The sequence below is a fragment of the Apteryx mantelli genome, chromosome 8 (assembly GCF_036417845.1).
Source record: "Apteryx mantelli isolate bAptMan1 chromosome 8, bAptMan1.hap1, whole genome shotgun sequence".
Classification (NCBI taxonomy): Eukaryota; Metazoa; Chordata; class Aves; order Apterygiformes; family Apterygidae; genus Apteryx; species Apteryx mantelli.
The window spans coordinates 8,018,258-8,042,419 of NC_089985.1; the positions used below are offsets into that span (position 1 = coordinate 8,018,258).

Consider the following 24,162-nt stretch of genomic DNA (forward strand, 5'->3'; position numbering starts at 1 on the left):
AAGTCAGCCTAAAGTACAGCTGCACTCGTTACTAGAGGTGTAACCAGAGTTTTAAGAGGGTCCTTTCACAAAAAATTCAAAGATGCTCTTTGGCAGCAGTGCTCAGCTTGCACCAGAAGATATCCCAAACACGCAGAAGAAATACTTTGTTAGTAAACATGTTGGGTGGGATTCAGCTCACCTAATATCAGTGTTAAAGTTAAGCAAATTCTTATTTTTATTTCCCTCCTCTCCCCTCTCCCTCCAAGTTTGGTCATCCAGGCTCCAAGTATGGTCAATAGATAAGAGGTGAATCTTTTCAGAGGATTAGTCATCCCATCCAAACACAGATGTTCAAGATGTGTGGTATGAATCCAGTTTAGACAAGACTTTCTTTCAGATAGCTAAATTCAGACAAAATTAATTCTAACCATTACCTCACCAAAAACCTGTGATGTCTTGCCCTTCTTACGTTAATACTGATTTGCTCATATTCCAATGCTAGCATTTCATCATCACCGAGTAATCTGTTAAAAATCTAATGTTGTATCACATCTTAATTCCATTCATGCCACATTTACCTCCGCAGAAGTAGTTTTCCTGGAGACTTGAGTCAATTACCGAATTCCCCTTTTCTGCACCAACAAACACATTAACACAAACTGAACTCCATTTCCAAAAACACCGACTGCCTTAATGACTCTAGCTTGTCTCTGGGAGGCACATAATTTGTTTGGTTCTGCAATTAGTACACATGCAAAAAGTAAACACTAATAACCATCAGCTGGATTACCCATGCACCACCATCACTTTCCTTCTGGTTAAAAAATTGCTACAGAAATGGGTCATCTTCAAGACTAAGGCTAGTTTTCACAGTGTTTTCACCCAGATTCCTGGCCCAGCCACTCATAAAGGGCACAATGTTCTCCTTACTACCTCAAAGGAAGAAAAGCCACCCTAGGGCCAATAAATTTTATAAAGCCTTTTTTTGAACCCAGCTATTTCATGGAAATGGTTAATTTCAGTGAACTGTTCTCAAAACAAAACCAGCACAGGGAGTCTCAAAGCTTGAGGCTCCATGACCCAGCAGATACCTTATCCTCTTCAAAATGGAAGAGGAGTGAAATGTGGGGGAAAGCTCTATGTTTTCTCATCTGTATTTGACTAACGCATTTTTTAAAGAGCCTAAGTTTTCCATGAACAGAAAGCCTGAGCTTTGTCCTGATCTCATAAAGACTTAGGTATACAAGGAGGCTTCCAAGCAGGTCTTCCAGTCTAGCCAGTTGCTCCTTCCTTCTGCAGCGAGTTGTTCTGAGATGTGAGGTTTCAGACAACTTTACTTTGTTATATTAAGTCAATTGCACTTAAACTCATTTTATAACTCCCAAGAAAATACTAGAGCTTTATTGACTGAATACAAGCTCTCGCACGAAAGAATTCCCTGATAAAAGTCTTCAGTGAGAAAAAGTGATGGGCCATTTCTTTCTTTCCATTCCTTCATGAGTTTCTGCTGAATTACATGATTACAATTATGAGAAATTAAATTGTTAAGAATGGCTGCTGTTAAGCAGAGGCTTCCTGGACTTTGATAAGGAGGAAGTTCTCCCATTAACAACTGATTCCCAGTAGCGGGGACATATACGGAAATGCCACATTCTGTACAATATGCATAAACTGGAATCCAAGCAGGTTTCTCTGCTCTAAGTTTCTGATATAGCTTAAGCTTGCTCCTTCTCCCCAAGACCCTTAGATTATCAGCAGTATTTTGGCATATGTGGACACTTGTGCCTCTAGAAAGAAGTTTCTCTCTCTCACATGCACACACAGTCAAAAACTGAGTCCAGATCACAGTATCAAGAATACTGAGACCCAAAGCTGTGTTTTGCATCTGAGACAGACGACACTAAGAACCAAACAGGAAGTTTTCCGGGCTTCACACTTGTTCACACCCATGTCAGGGGTGTGGCTGGGGCAAATACCCAATAGCAAAGAGCAAATCCATTTTGATAATTTATCATATATCAATATTTGAAAGGTCTGCTGACTAAGACACTGGGTACGTGCAAGTCAGGTTCTGACTGGTGGCAATAATTCTAACTTCTGATCTGAGCATGTAGAAGAATCTGGCTGATAAATGGGAAACTTTCAATTAACAGACATCAAAATTTTTCTAATTTTCTCAAAGCAATTAAGGAAATGGACTGAGTGTACAAGATTAATTCCTAGTGACTGAATCATTAAAATCCATGTTGGAAACATCAATATAGCTATGAGATATTTTCCATCTTTTCATCACTTCCCTCTCCGCCCCCACTACCTCCTAGAAAAAAAATAAAAAAATTAAGTATAATATAAATGGTCAAAAAAAAAAATCCCCGGTGCCAGAAAAGCTTGGTTATGGAACTGTTTTGATGGAAATTAGCTAAGATAAACTTATCTTTAAATAAGTTTATTTGACAGAAAAGAACAATAAGAGGAAGGTGCTGCACTGCTGATGTATATAGATACCCAGGTTTTCCCAGATTTGTTATTTGTGTTTGCTCAGAGCACAGCCTTGCAGAAACCTGAAAGTATCGATACTTCCATCTGTTTCTTTTCAAAGTATTTTTCCTTTCCCCTTCCCCCTCATCTTTCCATGTCCTCAAGCTCCAAGGGACATTCCATTTATCTGTTCTTCTTCCTTTTCCATTTTATTTTTCCTCTCTAAAAAGGTAAGGCAGACAAAGAATAACTTGGCTGACAGAGAAAGTGACATTCCTGCATAAGTTTTAGATTTCAGTGTTTCTGCCGAAGATTGAATACTGCCTGTTTAAGAGGATTTTTCTCCTATACAGTTTTCCCATCATCTGGGCTGCAAGTAACTCAATGACCTAGACGTCTGCAGCTGAAGGAGTCAAGGGGAGAACCCTATTTTATCACCTCCCTTGTTAAAAGCAAACAAATACACATCGGCTAGTTGTAGGCTAGAACTCGTCAGACACAGTTTGCTTCCCTGGGAGACTAATTTTATGGTAGTCATAAGGCTTCTGCACAGACAGCACAGCACGTATGTTATGCCTGCCTGCTTCGAGTTACCACAACCACATCATACCCTCTCACTGGGTGTGGGTGCTCTTGCATTATGAACATGAGCAATGAATTAAGGAAACCTGAAGCTTCCTTCAAAGCACGTGTTCGTGTGTGCTATGAAGCGTTTTTCCACAGTGCCCTCTCCATCATGAGAATCAAACACAAATGTACACCCTGCCTAAATTCACATGCCATTCCAGAGCTTCCCAGGGGGCTCTAGGGAGTCTTGCAGTTTAAATAAGATTTAGACAAGGGTAACAGCAGCAAGAAAACAAGGAAAGAGGGGCAAAGGGATGACAAGCTTCTCCTATGTAAACGTGCCTTAAAGAAACAGTTTCTGCTGATATGTGAGCTTTAAAGATCTGGGCACCTTCTTAAGCATCCAAATATTTGCATGCCCCCCTGCACAGACTCCAAACTGAAACTGGGACTCTGAAGTCCACTGCATCTTTTGTTCTTGCAAAGAAGCATTATAAGATCTAATGGGCACAAAAGGTAGTTTTTTCTTCATGTCTAAACACCAGAAGTTTGTTAACTTAACATGACTTGATTCCACCACAAGTTCTGTGGTAAGGCCAGTCTGCTTGAAAGAGGGGCGAACAGAATAGGTTCCCAAACTCAAGAACAACCACCAAGCACAGTAGAAGTACAACCCATGTTCTCTTACAATGAATATAAAAGCAAGTGCCCTTTTTTCAGCAGTTAACACAGAAATACATCCAACAGAAGAGGTGGTTCATTTCACTGTAAACAAAAGTCATGTACCACTAAATACCTAGTTTTAAGGTCCCAAATGAGTGGGCGCAGCAGAATTTTCCTGACCGAGTGGAGATGGAAGAGTCTCTCTAGACATCCAAGAAACCTAGGCATCTAATAGCAAGCTTTGGATCTCACTATGTCCTATGTGAAACTTCAGGAGAAGTGGCAAACAGCAAGTTATTTGCAGACTCTTCTGGATGTATTACCCAAGCTACTATTTGGATCCACGTCAGTCTCAAGTACAAGTCACTTTGTTGCTGTAATAGTACTGTTTAAGACCTGCCATTGATTATGATCCACCAACTAGCGATAACGCCACACTACATCCTCTTACAGGCTTCAAACATATATTAACTAAGAATGCTTGCGGTGAAGAAATGTGTCTCCTCCCTCTCAGGAAGCCAGAGACAAAGAAATACCATGTCTTGATTTAAGTATTTTAAAGAGTCACTGTAGAAGTTGAATAACAGAAGGGGAAGAGCATATGGAAGGCATGGTTTCTACTGGATTGCAGCCAAAGTCACAGTGAAGTAATATCACATAGTCCAGCGGTTGCTAATAAATATACTTCTGATGAGGGGCAAGCACAATATAGACAAAATATGAAAATTTCCTACTGGAAATTAAACCCATTACTTCTTGTTCTAATGCCTGTGCCCAGGAAGAAACATCTCATCCCCTTAACCCCTGCAAGAATCTTTTGCAAATTAGAGGATCTCCTCCTTGTCCCTAGGCTCCAGAAGCCTGTCCTCCATAAAACACAAGTTAAAACTAACTCTACAGAGCAAAGTCTATAAAATGTAACTTAAAAGCAGGACTATTGTTACAGGATTCAGGATCCTGCACCCCCATTGAAAAATTTGCAAAACCAGGCTCTTTCCATTTTTCCTCAAGATCAGCATCTTCCAGGCTTTGATCATTCTTGCCAATGTCCTCTCTGATTCCTCTAATTAAGCCACATTTTCTTGGCATCACTCAACCAAAATATTTCAAGCACCCCAAAAACATTGCAAAGGGCCCTACCTGTTAGTCAGTGTCCCACGGAGCAAGAAGAGACAGCCAAGAAGTCACATTGGCAAGTAACTTCAGGAAACCTGCTACCAGCTGCTCTGAGGAAGAAGCCAGGCAGTACCATCAGAGCAAAGAACTTGCATCTCTAAAACAGGACTTCTTACTCCATTTTCTTTTTTTCTCCATTTTGTTACCAAGAACATGTGCACTTCCCAATCTCAACTAATTTCAGACAACATATTGTCTACTCCTCCCTAAGGGCAGGCAAGCCAGGAGCCAATGGTGACCACAGCACAGGCTTGACGAGGGCCTCACCAACCCAGTGCAGTCCCATGGAAAGCAGAGCGTGGTGGTGATAGCAACAGGTCCTACTGGCAATCTAGTGATCACCAGACATGCCTAGGTCAAGCTGAGAAAGCCAAGCAAAAATTCAGGAACAGTAGCAGGGGCAGGTACACCCACAACATTGCTCAGACAGGAACCATAAACCTGGGACTGGGCTTAAATAGAGCCCCGGCCACTGGGCTGGGTGAGGGGAGGCCCCAGGTGAGACCAATCAGGGCAAGTAGGGCCAATTAGTGCACTCAGGGCCCTGACAAAATGTTAGCTGTGAGCATATTTATTAGCTGTTAAGTTTAGCTGCTACAGGTATTTTCATCCTTCTCAGTGTTTGGGTTTTGTTAACTTAAATATTCTAGCTGTGTTAGTTATTATGGCACCCTAAAAAATCTTTCTTTTCCTCAAAGTATTTGCAGCACCTGCAAACACAATTTTAATTTTATCTGGCCTTTACATTAAAATATATAAATGTCAATAATTAAATTATAAAATAATAGTGACAGATCAATAGCTTCACTTAAGTTGAAATGAAGCTTTCAAGGAAATAAATGGTTTCCATATAAACAAGTATTTTTTAAAAAGAGCAACAGGAACAGAAAACTTAATGATAAGCTTTGTTGCATTATGTTTTATTGTGCTTTATTTTCACAGGCAATTTTACTGGCTGACAGGTTCTCAAAGTCTGAGCTATTCTGAATTCACCCTGTATTTCTAATGGGCTCATAAAAACTTGAAGCTATCAGGTTTATATGCTATAAAAATTAAACTGCCTTCAAAGCACTGTAAGAGCATGTTTTATTCTTTATTCTTCAACTACTGCTGTCCCAAGTTGGCAGCATCCACACAGATCATTCTGTTTGAACAGATACTTAAAATGTATCAGAGATCTGCAGCTTTACCAAGAACCACAATAAATGACATGAATGCAGTGGTTCTTATTTCTAAAGCTGCTATTTCATGCTGTGCATGAAAATGCACACTTAAGATTTATATTCTGTAAAACATATAAGCACATCCTACCTTTAAGCATTTAATTTGCATTATTAGATAGAAATAGTGGCCACAGTTTTACAATTAAGCATTGCCAGAAGCCCTTTAGGGCAACACCTGGGAAAGCTGGTGCTCTACTCAGACAAAAGAAACTATCCACAAGGCTGCGGATATTCGGGTGTCTACACTGGCAACGTGCTCAGCACTGTAGGAGCGTGGCAGCTGCTCAAAGTGCTTGGTGCTGAGGCTCCTCACGTTGCCAGGACACTAGTTGGAGGTTTCCTTTGGAGGGATATGGTTTGGCCCAACGTCTCCTTGCGGCGTGAAGGGAAGCTATCCCACAGACTTTTGCTTCCTCAGCTGTCAACCCTCTGGAAAGCACCATGCCGCTCTTTTATCCAGCTCAGATGGGTTATACACCAGTGCCTATAACGCTGTTGCCTGTATAAGACCACACGCATCAAAGCCTTTGCACAGCATCTCACCCTGCGGTACCTGCTCATGGAAGCGGCTGCAAAGCTTGTGGATCAGGCAGGACCCGTCGCAGGCTGGTGCCACCCCTTCGCTATTCTCACACAACATCTGGGGAGACCAAAGCTGTGTCAGGAGTGTGGCCTCACAGGGCCTCACTTCTGCCCCTCAGTGGCAAACCAGTTTGGGCTGCTAAGCGGTGATCCAGGCCATTCTCCACAAATATTTATGGGCATAGTGTACAGAAGTGACACTGGTGAAATCCTCGAGGCCGGTGGTTTTTCTGCATTGCTGAACTGTGAGAGACCCTTAATGAAAGCCACAGTCCCTTCCAGCGTGCAGCCCACAGCAGCTATGAATACATTAATTTTAAGAACTGCCACTCTGTGGTCACACAGACTTTGGTGGCCTCCAGCAGGAGAATTCTGAGCATAAATGTCAAAGTAAGATCAGGTTGCCCAGAGCCTTCCCAGGCTCCATTATTTCCAAGGATGGACATACCACAGCCTCCCTGGGAGCCTGTTCCAGGGCTGATCTATTTCGTCTAGGAAAACCTTTTTCCTCATGTCCAGATTTTCCCTGTTGCAACCTCTGCCCATTGCCTTTTGTCTTTATACTGGACGCCTCTGAGGAGAGTGTGGAGTTTTCCCTCTAAGGCTACTTTAACAGCCCTCTGCAAATGGTAGGGATACCAAGGATGGCACTCATATCTGAGATGCTTTCTGCTCTCTGATGGCTGAGAGCTACAGCCACAGCGAATATCTGGAATGAAACAAATGGGACAAGAAGAATGTGCTTAACTGCACTGGAAGAGACATCAAGATCTATTATGACGCCAAGACAATGAAGGAATACTTTCCGAAACTTTGATGTGTGTCATCTTTCTCTCCCAGAGAGCACGGGCATTTTCCTATTCTTCTGCACCGCCTAGTAGTGTGGCTGTTCCAGTGACTCACTCCACTGTGGCACTCATCCTTACTCTGTGTCTTCCCCAGCCTTTTATATGTTTTTTGCCTTTCCTGGGTATAGGTTTGCAGGTCTAACTGCTACCCTTCCAAACCCAAGCAGCATTCCCCGTTTTCCTGAGCTATAGCTGTGCACCCACACAACCTCACAGCAGGGATTTTCTTGGGAGAATCCAGCAGACAGAAGTAGCAACCACAGCTCGGGACGGGGAGAAGGAAGCTCAATAAGCCTTAGAAGTCAGGGCCTGGTCCTTAGTGGGGGGAAAGAGTCCTCCTTGTCAAGGGAACAAGCTCTTCCTTGTCCCCTTGAGATAAGAGCAAAGCCTCTGCCCAGCTCTCAGGAGACCCACCCCTGTCTTCTGTGCTTAGTCTTTTGACTAAAGCTTCAGCTTTCCCTCACCATCACCCTTCCTCTCACCCCTTCTGGAAAGGTTTGTCTCCCTGGGGCCTGGCCTCAGTGTTTGCCTTCCTGCCTTCCTTTCCTTTTGCTCTGTGAAATCACTGATCTGCAGCAGGCAGCTGAGATGAGGCTTTCACCGCACCCTGCCCATCTCAGGACAGCCACCCATGGGGCTCCCTTGGGCTTTGCCCACCAAGAGCACACGCAACGAGGATGCACAGCAGTTAGTGAAAACTTCAGAAGATATGTGTTTCTTGGGAGAGAGAGAGAGCAGTTTCAACATGGCTAGAGCCCTGCCAACATGCACCTCCGGCCTACAGCCAGAAAATCTCTTTGAAGCATCAAGAAGCTTGCTAAAAATTGCCGGCCCACAGGTGCAGCTTCACTGTAAGACACAACTACACAAGCCAGGCACCATACTTATTCAAGAGGTCTGTCTGCCGTCTGAATCCAGGCTCTGGCTTGTATTGCTGACAACTGATTTGTATTCAATCTTATTCTACCCACACTACAGAGCAAACAGGTCTTGGAAGACTGCATTTGTAATGAAGGAGAATCCAGCCCAATTAGCTATATATATATTTATATATATACTGGACTCTAACAAAGAGAACAGTCTAGGTGCAATCAGACATAATCCGACTGTTCCGTGTGAAACCCAGTCCTTCTACTTAGAGCTCTTCATATGCCCCAGTACCTCTGTTACCAGTCACCTGGTGTTCTAAAGGCATGCTTAAAGCCTGCTTCGAAAGAAGAAATGAAATGAAAAATGAAATTATCTTTAGCAAAATAAGGGTGGCTGCATCCTACATCTGGTAGCAAGCAGTGTATCAGCTAATACTTCCCACAGCTATCGGTGCTCCCTTGGCTATCTGTCAAGGTACTCAGGGGCCCTTAACTGCATGAGGGTTACCTTTACCAGAGGCCATCTTTCAGTTTTAAATGCTGATATGCTTTTGGGGACAGTATTTTAAGATGCTAAGACATACAGAATTCCTGTGCTTATGAAATACTCTGCTTTTATTAGTGAACAGCCATGGACCTCTACTGCCTGCTGAGGAAGGAGGACTACCTGGGCTCCCTGAATCCCTCTAAGCACCTAACAGAGCGATAGGCATGGAACAATTTATAGCTCTAGCCTTTGAATATCTAAAGTAGTCTAACAAGTATGCTTTTTTCCAGAATTGTATATATGAGGTAGACTCTGAATCATTTGTTTAATCCTGCATGCATTAAGGTAGCCTCACACAAGCTAAACAGTGCCACACATGCAAAAGGGATTTTCTGGAAACCTGTGATTCAACTGGAATTCTGTGCACACGTATGTTTTGCTTGTCCTTTCATTGTGTTAGCAGGTATTTTTCTCTTTACTTTTTAAAATCGAATGCAAGGAAACCCTCGAAACTCAGTGTTTTTTTAGCTTGAAATGGTTCTTTAGAGATTGACTAAACACTTACTTATTCTTTACTTCAGCATGAGGTTCACCTAAATGCAGAGCAAGCATCATGGTGACCCTGGACATCAGTCAGCAAAATAATGTGTGCAGAAGTCCTGGGGGCCAAGGCATAGGAAAAAAATCTTTTGAAGACAGCATGATCCAACATTTGGACCAGGTAGGCTTCAGAAAGGAACGGGAAAACATTACCTACAATTAAATCTACATATAAATTAGTTGATGTCAGTCATAAATCTAACATAAACTGCACGCTGAAAGGCATGCAAAATAAAGCAAGCTCAGAGACAGCATATAGAATCTGAATAGCCCGAAGTGAAATAGCTGCTAGATTAGAAGTAAAACTGGCCAAAGAACGGGGATTTTGTTTCATGAAAATAATATGAGGTTTTGACATTCTTCATGAACGTGCCTGCACGTGTGTATGTGCACTCACGGTTCTGTTTGCCCGTGTGCAGAGAGCTGCGCCCCCAGAGAGGCAAAGCACCCACGGGATTAGACTCACAGTCACTTCCCTGTTGAGATGCTCCGCTGGACTGCTGGCAGGTTCCTATCCAGTTTGGAGTAGGGATATGAACGTCAGTCTCCTAGCTTTTGTGTGCCAAGGGAATCAAATGCACCTTCTGGTTGCTGGCAATTGCATATTATCGAAAAACAACTTTGTTTCAAACTGACTTTAAACGTTATTTTAAAAACAACTCGGTAGCTCAAGAATTTAAAAAAAAACTCATGAAAAAACATTTTACTTAACTGAAACTGAAGTGTTTCATACTGGACTCCAAGACTGTTAGCTTGGAGTGGGGGCTTATTTCAAAATTTCTGCCAAATTAAGAAGAATTTTATATAATGTTAATGTTTTGAGATTTTCAAAATAAGCTACTCTGTCTTCAATTTTTTTCTATTTTCACATGAACTAGCCTTGCAAAGAGAAGAATCACCTGAATTTTTCAGTGCCATAAAACTTGCGCTCCTCCTGAAGAAGGCTTCATTGCACAGATTTCTCCTCACTCCACGGATGCGTGTCCCAGCCACTGGCAGGGCCAGGAAAGCAATTAAGATTCATCCTCTGCAAGCCTGGTCCCTGGTTTACTTTCGGGAAACATATTGACTCCTCCCTATGATGTGGGTTTCCTTTTGAAGGAATGCTTTTCCATTCCTTCCAGGCTGTTCAGGGAGAAGTCCAGTGTATGATCCCCAAAATCCCCCAAGCAGCCAAACACATCTGGGGAGCAGGACCGCTGCACGCACCCCGAAGCATACCTGCCCAGCAGGGAATACACATAGTTGCAGTCTCCTTAGAGCATAACTGCAGATTTTATCCCATTTTTGAGAAACTTCCTGAGGAGGCTATAAAAGATGCATTTATGGGAACTGAGTATTGCTGAAAAAATCCCCAAATCGTTTCGCTAGGAGTGATGTGCCGCCTGGTTAGCTGCACTCCACAAGCAGCTGCTTACCAACATGCAGACAGAAAGCACCCAGGAAAAAGGGAGCGAAAGAGGAACTCTTCCAGCTTGCTTGAGTTTAATGCAGCAATTATTGTGAAAAAGATGGATTTCTTGAACAGTTAAAAAGCTTCCCTTCCTAATTCTGAGAAGTACTTATGAAAAGAGCCTTTCTCAGAAAGATTTCCAGACCAGTATTGCTTTCTGAAGAAATTATGGCGGAGTTCAGGGGTGCATCAAAGTTGTGGGGTGCTATGAAAACCTCCATAAGCCTCCTTTTGATTAATATTTGGTTCAGCTATGGCGCTGAGTTCAACTTCAGCTTTATGCTTTAGCTCCTAGGCAGACTCAAGTCCATTAGTTGTAATAATAACATATGAGAACTCCCCTGCCTTGACTCCAGAATCACACCACCACAAAGCTTCTTACTCCCAAATGAGTTTTGGAAAGAGATATCCTTATTTACTTTTTTCATAAATAAGGACAGCACAATTTACTGGGTAAAGCGCTGTACTAACAGGAAGGAGAAAATCCCCCAGGATTGCTTTCCTGGCATTAATACTGCTCTGCAAAGTGATCCTGAAAAAAATCACTCCTTCATTCCTCAGCTTCCAACTTGTAAAATGAAGTGACACTGAACTTCCTTGTAAACACACTGAGATTTCCATACTGGTAGTACACCAGTACCACTATAAAAAAGCTAGATGGAAATAGCTATTGCATTCCTTTTCTGAAGCAGTAACTTTTTGTAGGCTATTATGGAGTTACATCATTGGGAAGAATTTGGGGGAGATAAAACCTGTCAAATCAGTGATCCATACAAAACTCCTTTTTTGATACTGTTTGTCTTTCTGTATTGCAGACACATTAAATGAAACAGAACCCAACATACACTCTAATATCAGAGCTGTTTTTGGAGATAGTAGCTCTTTTTTCTTTTATTTCCTCCAAATTCTCCAGCTGAACTCCAGCTGATCAGTTACGCTTTATTTGGCTCTGTTAATCTCTTTTCCCAGAGGGAAGAAGCAGGATATTGCTCTGTTTAATTCCATTCCACTTGATATTAGACACTGGGAATGAGTTATACTTTCAGCCTTCTAGCTAGTTATATAACAGAAACTTTTTTAAAACTTAATTCTGTTTTTCAAACATAGCTCTGCCTGATTTTACCTTACCTTTCTGTTAATATTAGAATATAATTTTGAAAATAGAGGTGTGCACTGAGACACACTCTTGATTTGAGAATTGTAAAAACTCTACCGAGGCCAAATGGTGGTGTTTAATTTATGTTAGGCAAAGAACAGAGCTACAGCAACTGTTTTCTAGTCCTCGCCTTTAGCAGAGATACTGAGACCAACACTGGGTGAAATGGATTATTAGAAAGTGTTACCAATTGTTTCATCCAATTTACAGACTCAGTTGCCCAAATTCTCCCTCAGTCTGTAGCACTACAACTTGCACAGTTTATGTGACCCAAAGGAGCACACCTTACACACAAAGCCAAGGATTTTTTGTTAGTCTAATTAAAATCTTAACAGTCTAATCAAAGAATTATTATTAGTCCCATTACAATGATACTAACACAGTTCAAATTAGCAGTTAGACTGATAAGCACAAACATCCTCATATCCACCCTTTCCTCTAGGTTATGCTCACCCCCGTCACTGCCCTCCCAAGTCCTGATGCTGATGGCTTCAGTGGGGTGGGGGGCTTTAAGACAAGCCATTGGAGTCCTGAGCCTTCGTGGTGAGGAGTATGATGCTGATAGTGGGGGTACTCCTTCTTCTTTGCTAGGAGGAGCATGATGTTGATGGCTTCTTCCTCCTCATTTCTACATGTTTGCACACGCACTACCCCTTTGCTCTTTATTCATTGGTCTGCAGTTCCACGTTATATCTAAATTTCTTATATGTGTTATGTTGGATACTTGGTTTTGCTCTCTTTGTTTTCCCTAAAACTGGTTTTACCCAGCTCTTGAGGTTGCATTCTTTTAACAACCAGCAACTGACCATCTGCGATTTGCGTTCATAACCCCGGTGCCTCTGCTAACATCCTGTGCCTGCGCTTTCAAGTCCTTGGCTATCCTCCTATGCCTGTTCCCCACACTGAGCTTTTGTCCCAGCGTCTTAGACGGTTCATTCTGCATAGAACGACTATTTGTTTTTATTATCTGTTGGTTAAGAACTATATATAACACTACACAATTGTACAAAGCTAAGCAAAAGCTGAAACAAATCTGCCAGTTGTCACCTGGTCATTGGAAGATTGCTTTTGTAGCAAAACAAGCTCAAAGCTCCAGGCATGCCAAGGCAAGTCCAGACGAGCCTGACAAGTCTATCTGTGTTGTTAGCTTAACGCAAAGCCTGCGGACTGTTAAAGCAAAGGCAACGTCATATTTACTGGGTTACCAGAGCTAACAGGAACAGAAAGGCTCCTGATTAAAAATTCCCTCACAGACTTATTACCCAATGATATATTTAAATGCAAAAAAAAAAAAAAAAAAAAAAAAAGTTTAACAACAAAACCTGGATAACTGTCTGCATTATTTTGTTCATTTTATTACACGCTTGGAGATGCATGCATATGAAATGTTGGTGCTAACTGGTGCTAATTAATTTTACTATTATTTTTATTTTTTTCTCCTGCATAATGCTGTAGCTTTAACTTTTTTATTTTTTATTGCAGTCCTGGTTTCTTTATTTCCATGGCTAATACTTACAGGAAGGTGGCCTTCAGGAATCATAATAATTCTGTTGAATTTGGTCATCTAAATTGCTGACGAGTTACACTCACCTCAGAGAGAACTGATGACCCCTTTTAGACAGAGTACTGGCACTAAGAAGCAGAATTCCATCCAAAAACACTTAGCTGTAATGTATACTGTATAAAAATGAAAAGGTATGACAGAGTAGCCAGTAAATGTCTGGTTAAAAAGTGGTATGACTCCTGAAAGAAGTTTGCTGTTTAAATAATTCAAACCACTACACTAACTTTCTGTATAGCATGCAACTCCCTCATTAGTCATTTATGCAAATATGCTCAGTAAAAAGATGAAGTCATTTGTCAGTAATTTTGTGTACAACTGCAGACTACTGAAGCATCCAGAAATCATTCCGGCTATTCACACAGATATGCACATGCATATATAAATATACAAATATTTTCACATATAGGTATACGGACCTTTACACCAACTCTAGTGTTTGGTCTGGACTGACAGCTGATTCCTTCCATCATGTGTTCAGGGACAAAGGGAAAATGAAGTGCAGAGCTTGGCCCAGCTACCAGTGTGGTGAGACTATCACTATCACCCTGGTTAGGTTATTCTTCTTGTTTCTGAGATTTCTTCCTTTCCTGTCCTAAGGGGTGGGAAAGGGGAACGGATGCATGTACTAATCATACACAAATCTAGCACTCAGGTTGGTCAGGCATGACTTACCCTTAGTCAGTCCATGCTGACTGTTTCTTGTCACCTTCTTCTCCTTCCCAGAAACATGATCCAGCAGGACTCACTCCATGGTTTTCCAGAGACTAAGTGAGAAAGACTGGCCTATAATTCCCTGGACCATCATTTTGGCCTGTTGTGAAGATGGGTACAACATTTCCTTTTCTCGCCATCATGGACCTCCTCCAGTCTCCACAACCTTTCAAAGAAGATAGAGAGTGGCCTTGCAAGGACATCAGCCGGCTCTCTCAGGACCTTCCGATGCAGCCCATCACATCCTGGGAACTTCTACGGGTTAAGGGCTTTCAAGTAACCCCTGACTCAACACTCACCCACTGCTGCTACCTCTTCTCCTCCTCCCTGAACCCTTTCGCTAACCACCAAGGCCTGGGACACCCAGTTGCTGGAGACTAAGGAAAAGGCAGCACTGACTGCCTCTGCCTTATCTCTGTCCTCTGCCACTAAATCCCCTGCCCCATTCAGCAACGGGCCCACGTTTTCCTTGTTCAGCCTTTCACTGTTCGTGTAGCTGTAGAAGCTCTTCCTGTTGTCCTTGGCGCCCCTCACAAGTCTCCAGCTGAGCTTTGGCCTTCCTAACACCTTCCCTACCTGCCTGGCCAACGTCTCCCAATTCCTCCTTGGTGGCCTGTCCCTGCTTCCAGCTCCTGCACGTTGCCTTTTTGTGCAGGAGCCCCATTGCGCGTTCCCACTTTGGCCAGGCCGGTCTCATGATATGTCTACTCATCTTCCTGAGTTTGGGGAGGGACAGTTCTTGCGCTTGCACGAAGCTGTCCTCAAAGCGCTGCCAGCTTTCCTGAGATCCCTCACCCCTCAGATCAGCCTCCCATGGGATCCCAAGCACCAGTTCCCGGAATAACCCAAACTTTGTTCGCCTGAAGCACAGGTTTCTGCTGCTCTCCTTCCTCTTCCCCCTCCAGATCCACTATTTCATGGTCGCTACAGCCGAGGCTGCCACTGCTCATCACATCCCCAAACAGCACTGCCTTGTTAGTGAACAGCAGCTACAGCCGTGTGTCACCCTGCTTGCTCCATCCACTACCACTTGTATAAAGAAGTTATCCCTGACACCCTCCAGAAGCCTCCTTGACCGCTTGTGTCCTGCCGTGTTGGCCTTCCAGCAGAGGTCACAGACGTTGAAGTCCCCCACAAGAACCAGGGTCCAGAGACTTCCTCAAGTTGTTTTAGGAAACCTTTGCACACTTCCTTGCCCTGATCGGGTGGTCATCAGGTGTAATACACTCCCACTGCAATGTCACCCTCCCTGGCCTCTCCTCTGACCCTGACCCACAAGTTCTTACCCAGCTGTTGTCCATTCCAAAGACAAGCTCCATACATCGCATATGGTCTTTCACATGTGACTTCTCTCAGAGCTCACACAATCCATGGGGCTCGCAGATTAGTGTGACTCCTGAGGTGGTGCAGTCAGGCTACTTGGAAGTTCCCATCTGATTTTATCTGCAATAAATAAAGCTCCTTCAAATGTAGAATTTCCATTAAAAAAAATTAACACTGAAATTATTTTTCTATCCAATTCTGAGTAACACAACAACAAAAAAATCTGCAAATACAGAACTACGCTATTTGTTGTTTCATGTTATAATATTTCACTGTTTTTATCTTAATGATGTCTCTAGAAAAGTAACATATGATGTATCAGATCAAGCTCTTAAGACACAAACAAAAATTCTTTGAAATAGAAAAGATGTCCAAATCTGTACTGCTGGCTGCCTTTATTTTTAAAACCACAGTAGAAGAAAAAACAGACTATAAGGCACAGGATCAAAAAATTATAACATTTTTTTCACTGCTGTCACTGACACGTCATACAGAAAATAAAAAATATAAACGTGAAGACTGTCTAAAAATTTAACTCAACATTTTCAAAGTTTTAAATTAAAGCTCTCCAAAGTATTTTTCTTTTTCCTTTGCAAATATTTTCCCCAGAGGAAAAATGTAAAAAAACCCCAAGAATTGCAATTTCGTGGGGAAAAAAATAGAAAAATTAATCAAAACAGCTTTTAACAAATTGATTATTGCAATGATGAGTTCTTTTCTTTCAAACTGAGATTTCTAGCAACCGCTAATATTTCACTCTTGGCAGGTGCATATTCAGCACCATAAATCAAGTTTTACCCATGGCTGTTCTGCTGCACAGTCCTATAGCACACAATGTTGCTGCTGACACACTTCAGCTTTCTCTTTTTCAGCTCCCTTCAACAGTTTGGGCCTGCTGGGAGAACCAGTTGTGGGATGGGAATGGCAATAATCATGGAAGCAAAAAGCTTCAGACCACCCTCATCTCAAACCATCTCATTTCTTCCCAAACATTCATCTCCCCTTCGAGGCCTCTCCCTCAGCTGACCACATCCCTGCTTTCGATAGAAGCCCTGCCAGAAAGCCTGGAATAGGGTAGTATTAGCATCAGAGGCTATAATTAAACTTTAGAGATCCATTACACCACTTTCCAAGCATGCCTGACAAGAATGCCACTATGGGTCTTCAGATTTTTAATGTAGGTTAAAGTCATTTTTACAAGACTGAAAGTTTCCAAAGGAAACTCTTCGTAGAATGAGATTGCACAGCACCTTTCTTCGTTCTTGCAGTGTTTGGAGAGTCCTGCTGATGTATACAGCATTTCATCAAATCCAGACTGCCATGTGTAACTTCGCTCCCTACTGTAGTCATTCCAACAACAGCATCTATAATTACATGCTGTGACTATGAAGTCAGAGAGCACAATATTGTGGGATTTTTATTTTTTTTATTTTTTTTTAATGGAGAGTGTGAGTCCGTCTGAGAATAAGGGGTATGGTTTGAGAGCATGGAGTAAGGCGGGATGGCGAACCTAATTTAGCTAAGGACAAACCTCAAAACTGTTTGTAGAGATGTGCAAGGCCACTCATATTTGTAATTATATTTCTTGTATTTATGTTTACATTCTTCATGGCTTTTTTTCTTCTTCTTTTTAAGTGTCTCAGACAACGTTGTGGTAGGACCCAGAAGGTCAGGTGGATTCAACTCTTTGTATGCTCAGCATAAGAAAAATGCCAAACTCCTGGGGATATAAATAGACGTCAGAATTGGGTTTTGGCATTTATGATGTTTGCCAGAAATACTATCAGGAAAAAAAAACCATCTATCATAATATGTCATTCCTAAACGGCTCTTTTCTGGACAGGGATGCAAGAGAAGCAAAACAGGTTCATGAAAACAAACATATAAATATCGGTTACTTCACTTTCTTCCAGATTTTAAGGAAATTTTATTCATTGTCCTGTTTAAATCATTTTCTTGCATTTCTCTGAGCTTACACAGTTCTTCCTGGACTAATAATCAACCAGGAAATCTTATAGGAAAATACCCATTGCTTGAAAGGTCTCAGCATTTCCCACTTTGTGCTGGACAAATATCATCACGCCCTAACGTTTCTCATGTCCTTCCCCTTCACAGTCCTAACAAGGAGATGTCTGTGAAAATTTAAATATTGAGCTTAAGAAACAAAAGTAAGGCCATACAAACACCAGAAAAGATATTTTGTTTTCAGGTCATGTTTTGGGTGAAGTTCACACTTAAATTTGTAAGCTAGCCAACTTATTCCACTTTAATGTGTCACCGTGCTGAAATATGGAAATCTATAATATAAAATCATTTGTAAAGGAGATGGAATAACTTGTAAAGGAGGCACTTTTTTACTAATGTAAATGACACGGAGACAGGAAAGCGCATCTAGAAGATATGCAAGAAGAAAAACAAGTCCGTGTCAGTAGTTATTTTATAGATTGAGACAGTCTGTGATACAAGCATAACAAGCTGGTGGCCTCAGAGAGTAGAGGTGATCGGACAATTCAATGCAATTCAATGCAAAACCTCTTAGTTTTACCTGCAAATGTTGTGTCTGTCTGCGTCATACGGCCTGCATCAACTTTTACACAAGCTGTATATGCAACATATCATTATCTTACCATTTACATACTTTTCACTGTATCCTTGGGGCCATACCACTTCATTTAGAAAAAAGGCCGTGTGTGTGATGGCCAGACACACTGTGGTGTTCTGCTCTCCGCAGCTGTGCTGGACGCACACGGACCTCTCCACGTGGGGCACTGCAAGAATCCTACATGAAGGCAACTGAATTTCCCTCAAACCACAGACTCAGGAGTCCAAGGGGACGATTGTGAAAATGTTTTGTCATCTCTAACTTTGCCCAAGGCTGGGAATAGCCTACATTTCAGAATTCAAAGGGGGTGATGAAAAAATCATCAATAACATTTTATCATGGAGACTGTGTTTTCCAAACAGCCTATTGCCCCTAGCAATTGTGGCTCAGACTAAATAACTTCCATGACTGTTTATCTCATCCCACCCAGCTTGTTTTTGCCGGTCAGGTTGCCTGCAGGACACAGGCATCCTGGAGGACCAAGGCAAGTGTACAAACCAGCAGCTGCAATGCATTAAGATCCTGCCCAAAATAGAGATTTGAAAGGGCTGATAATGAATTGAGATTTTTTTCTAGATTTTTCTTTTTTTTGACTTATCTGGATGATCAATCACTCTGCCAAGTAGCACAAGCTGATTACACAGGACAGTGCTTGCGTACCAGAGATCACTTCAGAGGGACTTCAGGATCTCAAAAAGCCAGTTTCCTAGAAATCAGGAGAAAGAACATCTCCCTTTTTCTACAGTGGTATCAGATGTGCCACAGAAAAGAAATCATCTGGACAATGTTTTAGGGAAAGATGTGTCTCACTATGTAAGCCTCTTAAGTAGAAGGCTTCAGGATAGAGACCATGCCACAATCTTCAGGAAGGTGGTGTATTTTTCCATGGTCACTAGTAGTTCTGGCTGTGAACCTTCAGCTGTCCCCTCTTCTCCCTTCTCTTTCATACTTCAGCAACGATCCTCTTCTGCTCATCCTCGTTCTCTCCCTCACTTGGAACACACCAGCTTTTGCACCACTCTTGATATCTGCCTCCAGTGTAGACTGTCATGCATCCATTAGTTCAAGAAAACTAGCACTGCAGCAGACTAAGAAGTTTCAGTAGTCACAGTTTCTAGATGATTACTATAGAATTTCTAGCAAAAGAGTGAACTTGTTCCTCTCACAACCTAATTATGCCCTTGCTCCTCCTATGCCTATGGAACATTGTACAAACAGATTTCAGGGATTTGTGGACAGGCTCTCCAGCGACATGAAGAACTCAACAGACTGGACGCCAGGTAGGTGTTGGAAGTCCACCTGGGCAAGGCGAACACTGAAGAAACACTGAAGAAAGACGACCTCTGTGTCTCAGGCTAAAGCTTACTCCTCCCTGCAGCAATATGTTTGTGCTTCCAAATAAACAGGAAGGCATATATTCATATTATCTATACATTTGGAGACACAGCAAGTTATGTGTGTTTCTCCCATTTTCCTCCTTGCTCAAAAAAGACACTTGGCTTCTTGCTCACATTTCTTCCCTATTTCTTTGTGCTTTATGCTGCTCTGTACATTGGAGAGAGAGGCGAGCTCCTTGACTTCTCTGCTTCTGAACAATTTAAAATTGAGTATTTTTGCTCCCGATATGAACGAGTGTGTGTTAAATCACATATGATTTGAATCTTAAAGTTGTAGAATCTGTTATCTGTTTCCCAGGAAAGCAGGAAGCCTTTTTCTTAAAACCTTTCAACATTATAACTGTTCAAAAAAAAAAAAAAAAAAAAAGAGAGAGAGGATGCCACTCCTGAATCACACTGGAGTCAAGGCAAAATAAACAGTATCTTACATAAAGCATGAAAATCCAGAGGGAAAGCTAGCGTGAGTAGAAAGTAAACTTCCTTGTTATGCAACTCATCTTGCCTAACTTTTTGAAGAAAACTTTAAGAACTAAAGCTAAAATGACAGATACAGAATGATCTTATTTCCTGTTGAACTCTCTCCAGATACCTAAGTGCTATGTGCAGCTGATCACTTAAACAGGCAGCTCTGACTTGCAAGGCAGCCCTAAGCAATCAGAATGGCTCGTTCACATCATCTAGCACATGCACATTACTCCATCACATACAGTAGCGTCAACGTTCATTTAAACGTGTCACCACTTCAATCCCTTTTCTTCTTCCTTCCCAGAAAATCAAATAGCGCCAACTTTTAATAAGTGTGATACATTACTTGCACACCTCCCAGCAAGAAATCCACTTACAAAGACGGCATCCCTGCACCAAGTGTAATGAGTGAAAGCCTCTTTTTAAAGCCATTAATTCCATGTACATGCACTGGATTTTGTATGCGTAACACCGAAAATAGAAGGCAACTACATTTTGTATGCCACATGGCAGAGCTGGTTCGAAATCAGGAGCAGCGAGTTTTTCCTCTCGCTACGAGATCTGTGAAAAGCAGGAATCAGGGAGGGGGGAGTTGTCGTCTCACCCTGAAGCAAGGTGCTAGCAATGAAGAGACTGGAAGCATTTTACCTGTTTGGGATGCAGCATCTCCCTGTCTCTGCAGAGTTTCTAGTATCATGCTTAGCCTCTAATTTTAGAAAGGAAAAATATAGCCTGGCACACCACCCTTGAAATGCAGCCCACCCATCTATTATACCAACACTAGTATTTATAGTTTCCTCCCTCAGAAAAGGCCACAGGGTACTTTGCAATACGGTAACACGCACTAGACAGTGTGGGCCTGTGTATCCAGGTAGGAAGAAAACTCACTAAGAAAGGACTTCTCTGCAGAAGGCATAGAACAAGGTGCTCTGCTTTTTTATCCCTCACCAAGGCAAAAGAACTAGATTTCTGTAATGCACAAAACCCTTCCTTAAAATTATGAATTTCTTTCTTTTCACATCAGCCAATCGGGTGGTAATAGGAGAAATCCTCTAGAGCTTCCATGATGTTCTCCACAACGCAGTAACCCTACTGAAGTCTACAGAGCTCAGCAAATTCAAATGAAGCCCTTGCAATCTAATGACTAAAAATAATACTAAATTAATATCAAGTTTTCTAGCACCATTTCAAGAGGAAAATAGCCTTTCTTGGTATTTTAATACCTATACTACCATAGCCACAAACACACAGATTACAGGCTGTGAGCACAGCCCCAGAGGCTAACTGAAAATTTTTGAAGTTTAATATTAAAAAACTTAAAAACTTAAATGTAAAAGGGTGAAAAGGACAACAGTAATTTGCCAGAAGAATTCAAAATTTCAATTCAGAAAATGTGATCTGCCTTCCACTTTGACTGCAAAAATTATTTTGATATCCTTCTCCACAAGGCTTTCATCACTGCACAAAATGTTCATCATCATCATCTGCCTTCATATGAACTTTTCTCCAAAGACTGTGGCAAGCTAAGGATGTCCTCTCTGCTCTTTACAGATAAGAGCATTTAAAAAACATAATCCTAAAGCTACTTCACAAAGTTACGTTGTAGGGCAGTGGCAAAACTAAAAAGCCAGCTCAGAGGACATGGCAGTCTGTCCTGTACACTAGCCACAAGATTCTCCTTCCTCTCTCAACTTTGAATTTGTGCCCTATGGGGAAGCAGGTGACAAAAGACCTGTAAAAACCAGGCTGTATGCCATCCACACTTCTTCCAGCTCTGGCTAAACCCACAGCAAGTGAGTTAGTCTGCTTTTTTGCAGCACAAAATGACTTTACTATTTGCTAGAATAAGTCTTTTCAGTACACATGTGCATCAGACTTTGCACCTGAACACACCGCCAGTGAGCAAGAAGCAAGCCAAGTCTTACAGGCCATAGCACTATTCCCTTGAAATTTCCACAATTTTTGTTGTCCATTTACTGCCTGGAAGTAGCTTACATAAACATACCCCAGGTTTGGAGCCTATTAAATCTATTTTGCTGAAAGTGTTAAGAGTTTCTATTCTCATGTCCCAAAACAGTGAATTAAAATCATAAAAATTATTAAAACCAGATGGATAAAATCTAAATACGCCACAATCAGAATATGAACATGAATTCTGAAAAAAAGTGGACATGGAGTCCCCTGGGCTGGCTAACTCAGAAAATACTTCTCTGTGAAGAGCTTTGGTCCAAGCCATTAAAACACATGAAAGTGAAGACGTACTTCCCATCCTGTTTTATTGTATGGAAAGCGAATGAAAACTGGTCTCGGACTAGATTTTGGAAACATCGGTGAGACTCTGCCACACCTCCTGCAACATTTGCAGCTTATCAGGATGGTGCTTCAGCTCAGCCTCCCATTCCTGAGCTCTTCTGGGGACAGCAGTGGTGCTGGCTACAGCATGATCTGCCTAACCTGCAGCTTCCCTAAGATTCCCCAACTTCTGCAGGCCCTGCAGCAAGGTCCCAGGAGGAATGGATGTTTCCCATTGATCTTATTTAGGGAATCCTTCTGCAACTAAATACAGGGCTTTTTGGCTCCTCTGGCACCATTCAGGCACCTTTACTTTGAGAAAAGAGGTCACAGCAGGAGAGGGGCTCTCAATCACAACACATGGTTTCTAAACAGAGTTAGTTGCCTTATTGGTTCTTTCATTCCTTTGGCAGAAATTTGATGTAATTAAGTGTAATGAGTTTGAAGAAAAAGCATTTCCTCGCATAGGAGGAAGGATTCTTAACTGGCGTCTTTCTATCACTTTTTGATTATGCATCGAAGTCGCAACATAAAAAGCTTTGAAAGTTTTCAAAGTGCTTGTTTCCTTTAAAGGAGAAAAAAAATAATAAAAAATAAATAAAAAAAGAAGAGAGCATTTACTTCAGTCCCCTGACTTTCAAAATGCAGCTGACCAGATGCAGAATAAATTCTCACTAGTTTACCTTTAGCATACAGTTTGTGTCAATGGAAGATTAAATAGAAATTAAATAGGTATTAAGTAGGATGGGAAACCAAATCTTAACTCACTGCCTCTTAGTCAGCTGACTTACCACACTTATGTAGACAATTACACTGGAAAAAAGCAGCTTGGGGGGAGGGTGCTTTCTTCTTGTTTGTTTGGTGCTTTTTCTTTTTTTTTTAAAAAATGTTCTAAGTTCATAGGCATTTTCAGAGTTTCTCCCCAGCAACAGGAAATGGGCTCCCAAGCATTCAGAAGAAAAACACGGAGGGCAGTTTGTTTAATTCACGGATGCCAGGAGTAACAGTTCTTTGCACACATGCTCTCTCCAGCGCAAATTTTTCTGCTTTTAGAAATCAGTGACTTGCACCCCTTTTTTTCCCACAAATTCCTCCCTTGATCTTACCCCAATGGCAGATATTCACGACTTCAGAAAGAGCAGCCTGATGAACCGCGCTGTAACCACCTCCTTGGCAGCCTCCCGACTGCAGGCTGTTTACATCCCGAAGAAGCCTGGTTGTGAAATCTTTAACTGCTCATAGAGATACAGCCCCCCTCTGGTTTCTCTTCCGTGTTTTGGAGCTCCTCTCCTCATTCTGAAAATGCAAGTTTGCGTCATTTTTACACTTTTTATTTCCATATATTGACCACAAACCAAGGCAGATGGCAGGAAGACTGAAGTGGTCCTGCTGCACCTCCTCACGGATACATAAATTGCAAATTTTACTCGCACCTTTTCACACCTTAGCGACTCATTCCCACTTTGGCCTGCTGACGCCAGCAGAAGCGCCCCGTAAACTTTGCTGTTAACCATCTCGTAGTGAAAAGCATCTATTGCACCTATTCTTCCACAAATATTTATTATTCATTGCTCTAATTTTATATCTTTAAACACCTTGGTGCTACAGCTTGCTGACAATCCACTGATTAGCTGTTAAATTTCCATTCCAGGGTCACCAAACAGCAATTCTGTTTGCTTTCTGCCTGTTCCTGATTAGTCTATAACCTCTCTGCCTACACTGCA

At 41.8% G+C, this 24,162-nt stretch overlaps 1 protein-coding gene and 1 long non-coding RNA gene across 2 annotated transcripts in view; both read right to left on the reverse strand.

Moving 5' to 3' along the window:
* PLA2G4A (phospholipase A2 group IVA) overlaps nucleotides 1-14,357 on the reverse strand; it is a 173,011-nt gene extending 158,654 nt beyond the window's left edge. The window contains exon 1 of the mRNA XM_067300519.1: nucleotides 14,321-14,357. The gene's annotated coding sequence lies outside the window, so the exon portion shown is untranslated. The remainder of the gene's footprint in view (nucleotides 1-14,320) is intronic.
* On the reverse strand, nucleotides 14,352-23,622 carry LOC106486028 (uncharacterized). Its single transcript, XR_001292832.1, has 3 exons — nucleotides 23,545-23,622; nucleotides 15,646-15,802; nucleotides 14,352-14,525 (listed from the first exon to the last, which is right to left on the reverse strand). It is a non-coding gene; the product is annotated as an uncharacterized lncRNA (long non-coding RNA).
* Nucleotides 23,623-24,162: the final 540 nt, after the last annotated feature.